Raw genomic sequence first — 12,265 nt, 5'->3', positions numbered from 1 at the left:
ATCACCTTCTGGAGCAGAGCAACTAGCAGAGAAAGACAATCAGCCCTGAACCCTGCTGTCTGCAGCACAAAGTGAAAAGACTCTAATTGGGCTTTTTTACGCTGCATTTTTCCTGCAGGATTGCTGGATCATAAAATAGCAATTAAACTTCAGAGTTGCAATTCATTCATTCCGCGGTTTTTATCCTTTCACTGGAAAGAGACAAATTTGAAATCACTTATGTGAGTCAAGGCTTAATGCTTTTGGTGTTTTTTTCTGTTTTGTTCTGTTCTGTTTTTTTGATGTGAGAGAGACCAGCTGTCGGCTGAAAAGGATCCTATCACATATTAAATTCAAATGGAGATATAATAAAACTACAAGAAAATGAAGGTTATATAGTAGATGATATGAAAGGTACACATACTCAATTCAAAGGATATATTTTAATTGTAATAATTTGTACAAAAATCCCAACCTATTAGATTCTGAAAGGGTTGTAGTTCCTAATGTTACATCTAGGGGCAGTGTTGCCCACAAAACCATGACCTCAAGTCTGCAGTGAAATAAAGTCAGAACAATATTCAAGATATGTAACCTTTATAATAAATGTTTTTTTTATTTTGCCTGCAAGTGAGAAATGTGTACCGGAGCAGATGAGGGGCGAAAGATTAATCATCAAAGTATTTCATATGGATTTCAATCAAGTAAAAATATTTAAACACTTAAAAAAAGGAAACATTTTGTTTTTCAGGTTTTCTTTACAGTCAGATTGTGTGAGCGAATATGACATCACTGCAGTTCAGTTCAAATACCTGAAATAAATGTTTAATACATGTAATCATCAGGATGAAATATTTTTTTAGGTTGAAAAAAACCAGAATCAAATAACCTAAACATTTAAAGAATTTAAAGAAAAGATTGCTCTTATTATATCGACAAATACAATATTGTCGATTAGCTACATAGACTTTTAAAGCATGACAATTGAGGTTCTCTTCACTTAAAAATAATAGCAATGTAATCGTCCCTCTGAAATGATTTCCTTAACACATTATTTGAGTAAAGATTCGGTTGAACCTGAAATCCTGGGGAGCCTTAATTAAAGTTTCCCTTGCTGTGCTTTATTTGGCAAAACAACTAATCACAGAATTCCTACGTGCTTTTGCATCAAGCAGAAGAATCAAAATCTAATTCATTTTTAATTTTTTGTCCCCCCTGGAATCTGTTAAAAAAAAAAGAACAAACACATATCAGAAACAGACAGCATCCAAGTGAATGAGTCCATCTCAAATATTGATGCTCATTGGAAAGAACATGAACTGTCAGTATTTATTTCAAAACAATTACGTTGATAAAACACAACGGAATACACATATTACAATCTGAAGAGTTAAAAACAAATGAATTCATTAAAAAAATATTAATTAAAATTAAGTAAATTAAAAGACACATCATTATTGTGACATTATGTCAAATTCAAATATCTTAAATTACATTATGTGCATACTAATAATTAAACATCACTCACTTACGTACAAATTATTCATTTGGGCATATTTCTCACTGTTGACTACAAAATCTTCACAGCAATAACTCATAATTGACACAGTGACACACACACACACACACACACACACACACACACACACACACACACACACACACACACACACACACACACACACACACACACACACACACACAACATGAGTAGCAGCCACTGGCCCCATTTTCAATCTGAGCATTGTTAACCAAGCGCTTAACTATCTCATAACTCCAAATGTTCCAGTCTACAGAGTCCATACATTATAAATTAGGTCTGTTAATGTACTCTACTCCGCTCCAAGACACAGAGAAGAGGACAGTGGTGGGAGTAACCACACACACACACACACACACACACACACACACACACACACACACACACACTAGACAGCAGGATTGGCTTTGCATGCACTTTTGTTTTTTCCCACCATGCACAAAGTGATCAACTATTACACCCCAGACGGTGACATATCAACATGAAATACCTTCATTTGCATGAGATTTTAAAAAGGCCTGACTTCTTGTTATGCCAGCGGCCCACCAGTGTCTCCATAAAATTCACTTAAGCCACAGGGGTCCCGAGACCTTGCTAAATACTGCCCCAATACTGCTGTCAACAGTCCGTCAATCACATGACAAATCCTTCTGATTAAAAGAGAGCGTCAGTGACTGCTTCACAATGGACTGGAAGGGACTGAATTAAGTCTGGACGTGTCTGTTTTACAAAATAAAGTCAGTATTAGTTATTTCCAGAGCTGTTTAAAAAAAAATTTTTTACAGATTGGGCACATTTTACATCAGGCAAATTAAAGAACAAACTTCAAAGATGTATTTGTAAGCATTTGAAATTTCCTCAAAATCTAATTCTTAATTTGTATGTTTTTCCTGATGAAAGTATTTAGTATTTGGATATTAAAATAGTTTGAATTTTTTAATGCTTCACAGCAGAAAAGTTAATATGTGAGTATAAAAAGAAAACAATTAAATCAATTAATTAATTACAAAATAATGAATCTGAAGATGCATTTTTAACAAATTCCAATCTTACCTTAACGTCAGTGGCAGTTTTTATTTTACAAAACTGTTTTAAATCTTTTTTTACATTGTGACTATACTTATGTCACAACTTCTTGGTTCGTTTCTACAGCTGACGTTAGAAGTTACCAGCAAAAGGGGGACCAAATCATTCTTTTTAAAGAAGCAATGTGAGTGGACGCGTCATACAAATCAAGCGCGCCTTGCTAAGAGCATCTAAGCGGAGGCCTGCAAATGCCTCAGACAGACAGCTGAATAAAAGACAGGCTCAAAAGACAGGCTGTGGTAAGATAAGAGGCAACGTCTAATCTGACTCGGATAGCTGATACAGCCCTGCCACGTCTAAATCCTGGAGGTTTGGTCTGAAGAGGAAGGATTTAACTTAAACCCCTTTCAACGTGCTAAATGTGTTTTTGTAATTAAACCCATACAATTAACACTGACATGCACAGGTCACAGAGAGCACGGCTCCTGTGTGTAAAAGAAGGGAACTCCACAAGTGAAAAGGGGTACGGAGAAATAGGGCAAGAGAAAGAGGGATGAAGAGGGGAAGACAGAAGGAGAGCTACATAAAGTTACAAAAGCTGCTCAAGTGAGAGAGGGAGAGAAAGAGAGAAAGCAGGGAATGATCGAAGGGTTGGGGTGGGGTGGGGGGGAGAAGAGTGAGAGAGGCACCTTCATTGAAGCCGTATGGATTTCAGCATTGGGGCTATATGGTGCTCTGCAAGTTAACCCCCAGACCACAGTGTTTATTCTGGGACTATGTTCCAGATCTGGGGAGAGATCTAGTTCCGCGACATCAAAGACACAGAGCTGTTGGAGCAAAGCTTTTAGCTGCTCCTTAAAGCCCGACATTAAGTGAATTGGAGCAGCTGTGGCAGTGTGTGACAATATTTTTACTATAAATACAGCTCCGCCATGGGGCTGTGGGTAATGGATTACCGACAGCAGGATTACTGTAATTTTAACACAGAAAAAACTATCTGTAATGGGACGACAACAGAAACAAAATCCAAAAATGCATTATCTGTGAAAGAGAAAATGTGCAAATGCACAGTGGCATGCAAAGAAAAAAGGAAAGTGTGTGTCGGTAAAATCATGAAGACAAACCTGGAACTTTTTAAAATTTAAAATGAAGATTGCAAATAAATAGAATGGCACCAAAAGTAATAAAAACGTATCCAAGATATTGTTTTTTTCTGATTTGAACAATCCACTGCATTAGATTTCAGATTCAAGCACATGCAAGAAACCATCTGTGACAAACTTCATTGTAAAAGTCAAGCCTGACAGTTATTACAACACTATAATTTAAGAGGGCATCATATAGAATTACACTGTTAATTCAGAAAAACTTAATATCAGATAGTTTTTAAGATGACTTTGTTCTTACATTAGTTTGTACTGTGCCACTTATTACATTTATAATTTATTTTGAATGACCTTACATTCTGTTTTTTAAATATACATTTTAAATAATTAATCAGTTATGTTTTGTTTTTCCGATTTCCCCCGTCTTTTATATTTTTTTTCCGTAAAACCTGGATCTTCATTTATGTGTTTATTAACGCGCCATAATAAAAAATTAATAAAATCTGTTTTGTCTGCTAGAGCACATCTGGCAGCTTTGAAGTCCACTTAATTTATCGTTACCAATTTTACTTGCATCAATAAGATGTAAAACCGTCTTTTATCTTGGCAAATATGGAAGAAACTGTTGGAAGTGAGTGATTTCCTCTGTTAGTATTCTCCATGTGTTACATGAAATAACAGATCCAGGTCATTCTAAGTGAAGCTGACAACACCTTTTAAGGAGCATGCCGTCAAAACTCTGCTCCAACCAGCCATGAAATCATAATGGATCTCATTCAGAGGCCACTATGATGGTCCACTCATTATTACAGAACCATTCAAAACACTGGTACTTCTATTGTTGCCAGCACCACATGAAAGGATTTAATAGTGAGGTGAAATGAGCAAAGTAAAAAAATTGTGAAATAGAAATATTTTCTTCTATCATTCTGTTGACAAAACCATCTATATAATTATAATGATAGTTCACCGCTGCTCTACATTTGAACCCCTTAACAATTTTTAACCAATCTGTCTTATTTCAAATGAATGCATTGTGTACAGTGTCAGTCACAATAAGGTGCTGCTGGATGAAAGACATGCATCTGTTTTTGTCTTGACACAATTACAAAGCCAAAATGTTTTCGATGATTTTTTTATAAACTACAAAAAAAAGGCATCCTTGTAAGAAATCAAAATAAACTTTGAACATTGTGAATAATTTAACTAAATGATTTATACATTTTTGCAAAAGTGTGTATTTTTTATAATTTCAATGGAAGAAACAGATTGAAGCTCATGCAGGAGCCTGAGTGTATCTCCTCCCTGTACAAACAGTTAGAAGAGCTGCTCCACTGCCATGATCTTAGTGGGTTCTTAGCATGTGACCGATGTCACCGACCTCACGGCCTGATGGACACAGCTGTCTTGCCACAGGCAAAATGGAGGAAGGAGGGATAGTTGGAAAAGATACAGACAGGAAAAAGGAAAAGGATAGTGCAAGAAATGTGTGTGTGTGTGTGTGTTTGGCGGCTGCGTTGATTGTCCTCTGGCACTTTCTGGGGCATGTGCCCACTCAGCGTGGCATCCCGCTTATTCAACACCCCACCCCGACCCCACAAAAAACACTCTACACAACGGACAGCAGAGCAACACACAAAGTAAAGTCACACAAACGCTTTTGACACCGAAAGGAAACAGCACCTCTCATGTTGCTGACCATCGCACCGCATAGAGCATGAACACACACAGACACATACACACACACACACACACACACACACACACACACACACACACACACACACATGGACCCTCGGCAGGAAACATAGGGTACACAAACACAGGTACTGGGCCTTGACACTACATTATGCAACATGATGAAACATAGCTAGTGAAGTTGCTGGGCGCCGTAAAAGGGAGGGAGGCTCACACACATACCCCATGAGACATCCTTGTAAACAATGGAATGAACACAAATGCCACAGGACTCTTATCAGGAAATCTGGGAAACAAAGTAATGTGGAGCTGATTTTTCTATTGAACAGAATTCAATTGAGACTGGAAAAATGACTTTTACAATGTCAGTGCAAATGATCCGGAGGGATGGTTATACAAATATAACAGCACAAGTCTAACTAAATGAAAGGGCGGAGCAGTATGTCTGAAATCACTAATAAGACATTCACTTGGATTTATTTGCAATATGGATATATATCAGGATATGGCAAACACTTGACTAAAACAAAAATCTGTTTGAATCATCTAATGAATGTTAAGTCGGATTGTTTAATTGAAACTATTCATTTGGGAAACAGACAGTGACACAATATCATTATGATATATCATCATATTCTGATACTACAATTCTACTTAAAAAAAAATAAAAAATGTGTTGTACGTCTATATCATGTAAAATGCTCTCTTCAGCTTGAGTAAATGGCCAGCTCAGTGGCAGTCAGGGCCTAACAGAGCAGAGCAGGGCTGGACAGGGCTGGGGAGGCACAGAGCGCATGTTAGCAACAGAGGAAAGAGACAGTCAGACCGGGCCGCGGAGACAGACTCCCACACTGCTCACGCTGTCAACATGCTGACATATACATAACGCAAACATTCGTGTGGCAGTAGAGACACACATACAGAGAGACACACACACACACACACACACACACACACACACACACACACACACACACACACACACACACACACACACACTGTAAGGCCAAGCCAATTAACACCCTGCCACAGCACACAGATAATTTTTTCCTGAACAGAAGTGAACCAGGAGGGCATATGTGGATAATCATACATGCAAATTAGACGAACAAGAAAGGCATCTAAAATTCTGGCAACAACTCAGGACAAACACAGCTCAAAGTAGGACCTTGAGTCACCTACAAAAAAAAATGCATAACAGCATCAAGCCAAATTTCATAAATCACTTTGATAAAGAGCACACTTGGAGACAAAATTCAAAGAAAAGCATTGAGAAGTGGTTGCCAATGACTGGTTGTTAACGACATTTTCATGTGAAATTCAAGGTATGTAACAAGATGTTCTGATGTTCTAAAAGTTTCATTTCAGTGCTGAAATATGACTCACACATATGAAAGATGCTGCACTTCAGCTCTCGGGGCAATTTTTCATTTTTCTTTTTCTTTCCCTGAAATTTGACTCTAAAACCAGAAGATGGCAACATACCTCTGGCTGAGACAATGGCCCTGCCTCGCTGCTCTATTAGTTATTTATGCATTCACATGTTCACGTAGTGCTTCATTTATTTATTTATTAACTTATTTACTTGAGCTGCAATACAAACATTATGAGTCTTGAAGAGAGGGAGAAGGTAAATATAGTGAATTATTCACTAGGTTCCTGCATGACTACTGGTGGTTAGGCAAGATAAAAAGCGAGACACACACACGTCCCTAAGGTTGGCTCTGAGTGTGTGGTGGTGTACATGAGTGAGTGTGTATATGTGTATTTGTGTTGTATTCATACCCTGTAGGAGAAGGGAGGGACAGTGAGGCAAAGCTGCAACATTTGGCACACATCTTTCAACATTTCTTTGCTTTGAAGAGCAGCTTACCACTCTTTACTATTCCTCATTGACAGTGTTCTCCTCCTCCTCCTCTTAACTGTATGATGTTTGTTACATAAGCAAACAGACAGAGACCAAAACAGGGTTCAAACATTAACACCCAAAAATATATCATGTTCAGCCCTGAACGCAGAGCGGGTGCCTTTCCAACAAGAGTGTGTGACAGAAGTGACACAACACAGGGCATGGTAAATGAGTCTTTTAGTTACAGTAGTGGGACCACACTACATGACAAGCACTGATCCAGTTTTGTCCACTACTCGCAGCAATGACATTCATTCCAAACAGACTGGGCTGAAGATGATTCTATTTGCCATCGTAAACAATTTAATATTTGATGTACAGTATAGAGTGAGCAACCCTCCCCTCCTCTGCTTATCCCCTCTATTCTGTTTGTGTTCTCGTGTGTGTGTGTCTGCATGTGTTTGTGTGTGTGTGTGTGCTGGTGTAGTCAGCGGGGCTACACGAGGCAGCGATAGCATTTGAGTGCATGCATAATCTCACAGAAAGATGACGACGAAGAAAACAAGCTGGCAGCTAAGTAAACACTGAGATAGTCATACTGTATGATTACGTATGGTAACTGCCCCAATGTTCAAATCTTTATTTTTCCTATTATTATTTTTTATAATTTTTTTTTACAAACGTGTCTCTAATAATCACTGATTATAAACAATATATAAAAACGTCAGTTCACTCCAATCACACATCCAAAACAAATACATAGCTATATACCAAATGTCCTCAATTCTATCAAGCCATGATATTTTTTTTGAGGCCAGGTTTTATCCACTGTATACTTCTACCATCAAAAGCTTTCACTGAAAAAAACTGTTGTATTTGAGTAGATCTTTTTTCATTTTTGTTTTTCATTTTGAGCTTCAGAAAAAAATATCCTATTCAACTCCATTGCATTGGCGAGCCAGCTGCAGCCTGTCGTTCTCTGCATATAGTCAGATATACCAACGCAGGTAGGTGGAAACATTAGGTTTATGAAACACATTTTGCCAATGCAAAACATACTTCAGAAATAGCTTACAGTACCAAGCAGCAGATGCCTTACCGAATCCTATTTTATGTGAATGCTTCTTGATAGGACTGATACCACGATGAGAGTTCTGTGAGTGCTACAATCATTGATGCATGGTGCTTTGGTGTGAAATAAATTCCACATCGCTATCAAACTGTACAGTTGTATTAAATCTCTGTTTTGGATGGGGGGGAGGGGTGTAGAGTAGGGGTGGGGGGGCTGTGGGCTCATGCCAAGACGGCCCACGAGGGCAATGTGGCACGACCAGGAGGAATGAGCCAGTTGGTTGGCTGAAGTGTACGAAGCTGGGAGCAGAACAATTACAGCAGTCACTTACCATCACAGTGTCTGGTTGAAGCAATGGCACAGCGGGACGCCGCGGGGCAAGAATGAAGCTTTCATCCAGCTGGTATCACAAGATCAAGCTGGTCATGCCAGAAAATGACAAAACAATATGCTGAACCGAGCAAAATGCCTTTTAAACACTGATTTTATTTATTTATTTTTTAATAATTAAAACTTACAATTACAGTAAGACACATGATGAATTCACCTGTTAGATTGGGCTTCAGTAATGCGCAAAGGAGATGAAAGATCGAATGTAAAACATTTGATATATCATCCTTGAAAATTGTATTTTTTCCACTACTGTTCATTCACTCATCCCTTTTTTTAAACATGATTTTGTATGCCCAACCTCAACATGTGGCATCTGTCACTGTTTTGAGAAGGTCCAATAGCAGACACGACAAACACTAAGATTAAAACACTGCTGATATTTTGTCAGCTTTCCAAATAAAAATGCAACATCCTACAGCTAATGAAATACTTCAGGTCCAGATGGAGAATGTGATTGGAGTCCAAAAAAAAGAAAAAAAAGTACAAAAATAAATAAATAACTGAATGTGCCAAAATTACCACCCGCAGACACCGGAATTCAAACGCATGCATCCACACAGACGCTGAATGCAAACACTCACACACTAACGCAGACATGTACACACACACACACACACACACACACACACACACACACACACACACACACACACACACACACACACACACACACCCACACACGCACAAAGAGCTGAGGCAGCTGACCGCATCTGCCCCTCGTCCTCAGGTTCAGTGGTGGCCGCTCCTCACAGGCTCACCTCCCCCTGTCATGTCTGGTTCTCCTGGTAGGATCCATCATCTGGTTGGCAGTCTGGGTGCCAGTCAGCTGCTTCCCCATGGGACTTTGCGGGTGTTGGAAGCCCCGGGGAGGCACTGGGCTGAAGCCTGCCCAGCCGAGGCAGCAGCTGTGTGGGGAGACAGAGAGAAGAGAGGTGCGGCACAGATGTGGGCGTCTGGAGCCCAACAGAAGGTAATGGCTGAATTTCAACTGTCGGCCATGTTTGTTATTCCACCTTTTCCTGGGAGGGAGCTAGGCCCTTGATCTTAGGCTCACTCGCTAAACACTAAACGCTTTTGTTCCCCGAGATGGATGACTGCAAAGGGGGAACGAGGCGCCAGGGAAAACGAGAGAAAGAGAGAGAAGGCAAAAGAGGTCTTGAGGCCAGAGGAGAGAAATCCGTTGGTTGACCCAAGTGCAGAGTGAGGCCGGCCATTCTTTACACCTCGCTAAAGCTGAGCACCCATTCACAGAATTAGAACCTCTGAGCCGTGACACACCTTTCTTTTTTTGCTGCAATTCCTTGAAGCCACTTACAAACTCACATTATATCACAATGCCTGCAGACCATGTCAAACCATGACAGAGCAATTATGCCCATTGGGCTCCTAAGGTAAAGTATATCACGTAAAATATATATAAACACATTATGTAGACAGTGTTCATTGTACATTTTCAAAAGAAGTGTACATTAAATCAAATGTTGTATAAGCCACAAATAATCATTTTGGTGAATGACAATTTTCAACAACACTTCTGTTCTAAGGGTGGGAAGGTAGTCAGCCCAGCATAAACAGACCTGCTCGGCTGACTCTCTGCAGACCCACGTGATGAGCAGTATACCAGTCAAAATCGTAGCTAACGCTCATAACTACACTTTCACAGGGATTTTTTTTGCACAACTTCATTTGGTAGTAACACTATCCACCTTGTCAAAATGAACACCCTCTTCGCCAACAGCACACGTGAGAAATGGGATAGTTTTCCCACTGAGTTCCCAGATGTAGGATTGCCATTGTATTCACACACCCGGTGTTAGCGCCCTCAAATACAGCGCTGTCTTGGCGCTGTAGAAAAAACAAAACTGTGATATGGAAAAGCTGGCAGTGTGAAGCCTTTGGTATAATGCTTGTTTAGACAAGGATAACCCCTTAAGCAACATTTGACTTGAAATCTGACAGTCTCTTATCGTGTTGCATCTAAAAAACATTGTCCTAATAAATATTTGAGTTCCCAGGATGAGTCTAATGCTAGAAAACGCTGTGCTTTTGTGTGTGTGTGTGTGTGTGTGTGTGTGTGAGAAAGTGTGTGTATGTGTGTGTGTGTGTGTGTGTGTGTGTGTGTGTGTGTGTGTGTGCGCGCGTGCGCGTGTGTGCGTGCGCGCGTGCGTGCGTGTGCAGTACAGCGGAGCAGAGTACATCTGCAGTGGTAAGGAAACAGGCTGTTAGCATACAGCGTTGACAACTCCATCAGGCCAGTCTCAAGGTAGCTGTCAATCAAAACAAATCATCTCATCCCTCGGCGCCGCGAGGACCTCTCTCCACTACTACACACATGACAGGCCCCTACAGCTCTATTTACCCATGCACACCCTCCCCGTGCCAATGGGTTTGTAATTAGAAAAAAAAAACAGGAGAAGAGAGAAAGAGAGACGGGGGTAGGTGGTAAAAAGTAAGTCCGTAACAAGTTTGTATACAGAGCGAGTGAATGGTGCCTTTTCACGGGCCACGTTGGCATTTGAACGAGTGGGTTGCCACTTACACGGTGGCAGTGCATTGAAGAGCAAAGGCATTCTCATTCACTCTCCTATTTAGGGGGGACCATGTGAGCGTGTGTCTTTGTGTCTCCGTGTGTGTGTTTGTGTGTGTGTGTGTGGGGGGGGGGCGGGGGGGGGGGGGAGAGGAGGTAGGGGGTGTCACTCTCCTGATTTGCAAGACTCATTTTCAGCTATCTATAATTAGATTAATGTGGTGATGGCATAGCACAAAGCCAAAGCCACTCCACTTCCCATCCCAGAGCATATGAATTAGGGACTAAACACGTCTCTCGCTATTCCAGGCAGAGAAAGTGTGTGCGAGTGTGTTTTGCATAGCCCTTTATGATGGGGAAAGATGTTAATTGTGTGCCATTACCTCTAAACTGTTTGCTTGTTGTATTAATCACTGTGCTAATTGATGCAGAAATAAAATTGTTGCCACGGGCGAGGAAAGGGAGTGAACCAGAGTCAGGGAATGGCGGATAAAAGATTTATCGTAGTAAACATATGGAGATGGCACCGCTTTGAAAGTCTGCTCTATATGCCCACCAGCACCGCATGGGATGATGAGTGGAGTGCCAATGGCTTCACCATCTCCTGATGCAATGCAGTATAAAACAAAAGCATGTCGTCGGTAGGTTTTGTCTGCATATTTAACAGCAGACAACAAATAACAGTAGACAGAGCGACTTTTATAATATGATAATGGGGGAACTTGTCTTTGCTGAATGAATAAAACATAATGCAAGATCTCCATCAGATATTAAATAGTGTATGATTTGGAAAGACGGCGCTCAGTTTGAGTTACATAACAGGGCAGAAGCATTGCTCATGTACAGTTGATTAAATGCATAGAATTACCATTGTGCACATTTTTCTTCCATGAGCAAGAATGTATAATTCTGCCTTTAAATGAAACTTGTGGGGTTTTATTTTCATCATGGGAAGTCAAGCGCACAGTATACTTATATATACTGTTTCAGTTGGTGATTGTTTTTTTAGCATGTTCTTTAGGAATAAAAAAGATAAAAGAAAACATAGCAAACTATTAAAAAGGTAACCTGCTTT

Source organism: Ammodytes marinus (genome assembly GCF_949987685.1).
Source record: "Ammodytes marinus genome assembly, chromosome: 12".
Classification (NCBI taxonomy): Eukaryota; Metazoa; Chordata; class Actinopteri; order Uranoscopiformes; family Ammodytidae; genus Ammodytes; species Ammodytes marinus.
Note: the sequence above shows the minus strand (reverse complement) of the source record.